Genomic DNA, 5,968 nt, shown 5'->3' with positions numbered 1-5,968 from the left:
TAAAAAGGAATTAAAAAGGAAGATCACCTTTTATAGCCACTGCCTTAGAGGAATGACACATGTTGGATGTGTCATTGTGTCTTGATGTGTCATGATGCAAAAAATGCTTCATGTTACGTCAATAACCAGACTGCAGATCTGCCACCAGAAAAGAAAAAAAAAAAAAAAAAAGACAGAGTTGGGAGTTGAAACTGGGAAAAACCAGTAGCTTTCTATCCTCGTCTGTGAGTCATGTGTCCTTTCGCCTGGATTCGGTCTTTTCTCACCCTCTAGTATGGTCTCCTTCACAAATGTTAAGTGATAACTGCTTACCTTTATTTAGTTACACATATCTATTATATTGTAGGATCTTCATATGAGGGAGAACATGTTTTTTGTTTTTCCTTTCTGAGTTTGAGTTTGGGTCCTCTTGCTTAATTTTTTTGTTTTGTGTTTTTTGAGACAGGGTTTCTCTGAGTAGCCCGGGCTGTCCTGGATTCAATCTGTAGATGAGGCCAACCTCAAACTCACAGAGATCCGCCTGCCTCTGCCTCCTGAGTGCTGGGATTAAAGGCGTGCATCACCACGCCCAGCAACATCTTACTTAATAGTATACTTTCCAGGTTTATCCATTTTTCCAGTGAATTGATTTTTATTTTTATTTTGAAAAGGATTATTTTATCTCGTGTGTATAGGTGTTTTGTGTGCAAGTCTATGCACTACGTGAATGTCTGAAGTCCATGGTGGACAAAAGACAATATCAGATCCTTTGCTATTGGAACTGGATTTGTGAGCTGCCATGTGGGGGTTAGGAATCAAACCTGGATCCCTGGAATTGCAGCCAGTTTTCTTAGCTGCTGACCATCCCTCCAGAACTTTATTTTTCTTTTAAAATCTATCTATCTATCCTTCCTTCCTTCCTTCCTTCCTTCCTTCCTTCCTTCCTTCCTTCCTTCCTTCTTTCTCTCTCTCTCCCCTCTCCCTTTTTCTCTTTCTTTCTATTTTATGTGGATGAATGTTTCGCTGAATGCCTGCAAGTGCTCTGTTTGTGTCTGGTCCCCACAAAGGCCAAAAGAGGGTGCTGGATCTCCTGGAACGGAAGCAAGAGACAGTTGTGAGTCTCTACACTGGTGCTTGGAACCAAACCTGGGTCTGTGGCAAGAACAGCTAGTACTTTTAAACACTGAGCCATTTCCCATGTCTCTATTTAATTTTCCTTCACTGCAGAATAATATTTCATCTTGTGTACTACATTATCATTAGCCACTCATTAGTTAGAATAGTTATCAAGAAATCTGACAACAAATGTTGGAAGATTGGTAAGGAAATAGGAACCCTTATTCACTGCCAGTGGGGGTACAAATTAATGTGGCCATTATGGAAATCAATGTGGAGGTTCTATAAAAACTTAAAAACAGATTTAGGCAGTGGCGGTGCACGCCTTTAATCCCAGCACTCAGGAGGCAGAGGCCAGTGAATCTCTGGGAGTTTGAGAGTAGCCTGGTCTACAAAGTGAGTTCCAGACTAGCCAGGGCTCTAAACAGAGATACCCTGTCTCAAAAATAATAAATGAATAAATAATTAAATAATAAAATAAATAAAGGCAGAAATAAAAACACTTAGCATACAACCCAGCTATATATACCATTCCTAGACATGTGCCCAGAGAACTTCATATCATATCACAGAGACACATCCATGTTCATTACCGTCCTATTTACAATAACCAGGAAGTGGAGCCAGCTGGAGTGTTCAACAGATGAGTGGGTAATCTTGACTTTCAGTTCAGAGATTTGAAATGAAATGAAAAAGTCAGCTGTGGTGGTATATGTGTGTGGTGGTGTGCCTGTATAATCCCAGCACGTAGGAGGCAAGAAGGCCAGGAGTTCAAAGCTAACCTTAGTCACTAGTGAATTTGGGATCAGTCAAGGCTATCTGAGACCCTGTCTCCATCTACTTAAATTAACCAAACAAGGAAAGTGACACTTATTTGTGCCTGAGCCTAAGAAGGGCTCTGCCTTCATCTAGGCTCTGCTCTTGGTTCAGCCAGAGTCTGTTTTCTCTCAGGTCCCTCAAATATCATCTCAGTGGAGGCTGGAGGGAACATCTCTCTCTGACTTATTTTACAAACAGGGAAACCGAGGCCCAGCCACTGTGACATCATTAGTCCAGGACTTACTTCACTGTAAAGACTGAATTACCGAGAATCGAGCCTGCCTTGAGACCCTAGACTGGGGTGGAGGATCCCGGCCTCCTATCTCTCACTGGATTCTGGGACAGGTCCTGGTGTCTAGTAAATGCTGAAAAGATGCCTTGTCAACATGGAAAGAGATCAAGGCATCCACTGGGTGCTGAAACCTCTTGCCAGGACCAGCATCTCAGAGGAGATAGGGAGACGGCAGACAGGACAATGCCCCCACCCCTCCTCTGCTCCTGCTGCTCGGATCCGAGGAGCTTTGGACTCTCATTGACTGGTTCACACTCCCAGGAAACTCCAAGCTTCAGTGGAGCCGGGTCAACTGACCATCCATCACTCTTATCTCTTGGCTCTGGCAGCCTTAGGTCCCTGGCCTGGATGGGCCCAGGGGGCCAGGAGAGGCTTGAGGGCCGAGGGCATCGATAACAAGAAAGCAGCTGTCCCCTCGGGGAACTTCAAAGTGCCTGGAGCTGAAATTTATGTGCCTAAACGCTTGTCTCAGTGGCCAGAGAGCCGTTCACCCTACAGATGCGTCTCCAGCACCTACAGGGTGCCAGGCGCTGCGTTGGGGAGGTCTCGAAGCCCTGCCGAGCTCTCTCTCGTTGTTAGTGGCCAAGTCCACCTCACTGGGTAAGGCTTGACACAAGATCAGTGCATTGATTCACACAGTGGCTGAGGCTCTGAGAGGTTTCGGGAACGGTTCAAGGAGTATGGAAAGGTTGATGTCTGCCAACCTAAGGGATGAAAGCTTCCACATCAACTGGGGTGCACCTCACTCTTCATACCTGTGGCCCGGGGACGATAATGGCTCTATGTACAGGGCAGATAACAAATAGTCAAGGGATCTTACAGGTTAAATGCTGAGCCCATGCCTGGTCAGTGGCTATCTTACAGTGGAAGTAGCTCTTTGGGAATCTGTCGTTGACTGACGCATGTACTTACTTATTATAGATTCCTTGACTCCCTACTATGTGCTGGCAGTTGCTGCAGGGGCTACTAGGTTGGTCTGAGAGGCTTTTCAGGAGTTCCTTCCTCTCCCATAGGTCTCTTCTTGCTCATGGTTTTGAGGTGAAGGAAGTCACAGGCCCCAGGAGTCCTGGTAAAAGGGATTTGGGGAAATCATTGTACTTAGTGTCTCCCTGAGACTGCATAGAAAACTTCCTAGCCTCTAACTCAGCTCTTCTCCCCTCTGCTTCCTGGCTCCCTCTCTGTCACCCAATGAGGAAGTTCTTCCGCTTAGGTAAGGGTTGTAGCTCTATACCTAGGCTTTCCTCATTCTCCCAGAGCCCCCGTTTATCCATTTGTCTGAGGATAAGATGTCATAAACCACAGTCTGTCCTCTAACTATCAGAAAGTCAAGGAACGACATCAAACCCTTGCTTCTCCTGTCTGCACTTCTTGGGTATTGGTTGAGATTACGGGTGTTTACCACCCTGTCCAGTTTATTCCATGTTGATCATCCAACCTAGGTCCTCTTATTGATCAGACAATCACTCTACCAACGAAAGTACATCCCCACTCCTATGATGAACATATTAAAAGTTCATACTGTGTAAGATTATTCTAAGGGTAAAATGAAATAGATTGAGCCAGGTATGGTAGTGTACATCTTTAATCTCAGTATTCAGGGAGGCAGATCTTTGAGTTCAAGGCCAGCCTGGTTTACAGAGTGAGTTCCAGGACAACCAGGGTTACACAGAGAAACTCCTGTCTTGAAAAAACCAACCAACCAAAACAAAAACAGAAAGAAAGAAAGAAAGGAAGAAAGAAAGAAAGAAAGAAAGAAAGAAAGAAAGAAAGAAAGAAAGAAAGAAAGGGGAGAAGAGGTAGATTGTACGGCTGGAGTCTGAGGTAGAACACTTGCCTGACAAACACAAAGCCCCAGTGCTGCAAATTAAGTAAATAAATAAAATAATAAAAATTGGAAAAGATTTTGTAAAACGCTTAGTAGAGTGTCTGCATAACAAAATCTTAAATAATCAATAGCTAGTACCTTGAACAGTGGTGAACGAGAGAGGCTCTTGGGAATCAACCAAACAGAAAGAAGGAGGAGGGGGGGAAGAGGAGGAGGAAGAGGAGGAGGTGGTGGAGGGGGAAGAGAAGGAAGAGAAAGAGGAGGAGGAGGGGGAGGAGGAGGAGGAGGAGGAGGAGGAGGAGGAGGAGGAGGAGGAGGAGGAGGAGGAGGAGGAGGAGGAGGGGAAGAGGAGGAGGTGGTGGAGGGGGAAGAGGAGGAGGAGGAAGAGGAGGAGGAGGAGGAGGAGGAGGAAGACCACTGTCTCCCAGACATGATTTCCAGGTAACTGAAGTTTGGTAAGATTTCCAAGAATGCTGTTCAGAGTCCGTGTTCAACTCTGCACTTCAGGGAAACATGACAGAGAAGAGACAGACGGGAGTGATGGCACCTCTTTCCCGCCTGGTTTTGGTGTTGTTATTATACCATCTCATTACATGGATGGATAAGACCTGGTTCTAACTGATCTGCTCCGGGGTGGGAGATTTGGCTCTACTTTCTCTCTAAACTCCCCCTCCCCCCAAGGCTGCAGAGGAAATGTCCTGGGTCAGAGTTATGAGTCGAACCCTACACCCCCAAATTTCATATGCTAAAGTCTCTACTTCAATTGTTGACGTCCCAAAGAATACATCAGAATGCCTAGCATGTGTGAAGCCCTGGACTCTATCCCACTGCCTCTTAAACTGTGTGGTTCATGGCTGTAATCCTGCTACTAGGTGGATAGAGTCCATACGTTTAAAAGTTCAAGGTTATCCTTGGCTACATATAATGCTCCACTTTAGCCTGTGCTACCTGACACCATACCCCCAAACTCCCAAATTGTCATTATGCTGAATTGCTTAAATAGCAAAAAGCAAAAAATAAAACCCTTTTTAACATTTTATTTTATGAATATTTGTATGGGTAGTTTGTTTTGTACACCTGGAGAGGGCTATGGATTACTTCATAGTGGAGTCACTGCCATGTGGGTGCTGAGAATGGAAACTGTGTATCTAGAAAGGCAGACTAAAGTGCTAAGCCAGACCTGCACCCTGGCCAGCTGATGGGAAAACATTTCCCACAGTTCTGGATACTTTGTAGTTCCAGGTCACTGGTTATCTGGGGTTATACCTCTACTCCCTGATTTGTAGGTGACTGTCTTTTCTTGCTCAGACCGTGGGAAGGGTGCAGAGTTCTTGGGATTTCTCTTGTAAGACCCTCTGCTCTTGTCTTGATCACCTCCCAGCACCCCAGCTCCTACCACCATCCTATCAGGGACCAGAAGAAGCAGACAGCAGAATCATCAGATCACAACCCATCCTGACTTTCCCCAGGACCTCAAAATGACACCTTGCTTTCAAACGGGGTCATCACAGAGGTAACTAAGTTATAATGTGATCATTACACTGGGGCCTGATGCAACACAGGGCAGTATCTTTCCAAGAAGGGAATGTCTGGACACAGATATACCCACAAAGAAGGTGATGTAGAGACACAAGGCAGGGCCTAGGGAGACTGGGGACAGCAGGTAAAGTTCTTGCCCTTAATTGTGAGGATCTGAGTTCAAACCTCGGATCACACGTAAGCCCAACATCCTGCAAGCCAGACACATGGATCCCTGACTAGCCCAGACTACTTGGAGAGGGTTAGGTCAGCGAGAGACCTTATCTTAAAAACGTACAAAATAAGCCGGGTGTGGTGGCGCACGCCTTTAATCCCAGCACTCGGGAGGCAGAGGCAGGAGGATTTCTGAGTTCGAGGCCAGCCTGGTCTAAAAAGTGAGTTCCAGGACAGCCAGGGCT

This window comes from Mus pahari, chromosome 14, assembly GCF_900095145.1.
Source record: "Mus pahari chromosome 14, PAHARI_EIJ_v1.1, whole genome shotgun sequence".
Lineage (NCBI taxonomy): Eukaryota > Metazoa > Chordata > Mammalia > Rodentia > Muridae > Mus > Mus pahari.
This window is presented reverse-complemented; position numbering follows the sequence as displayed.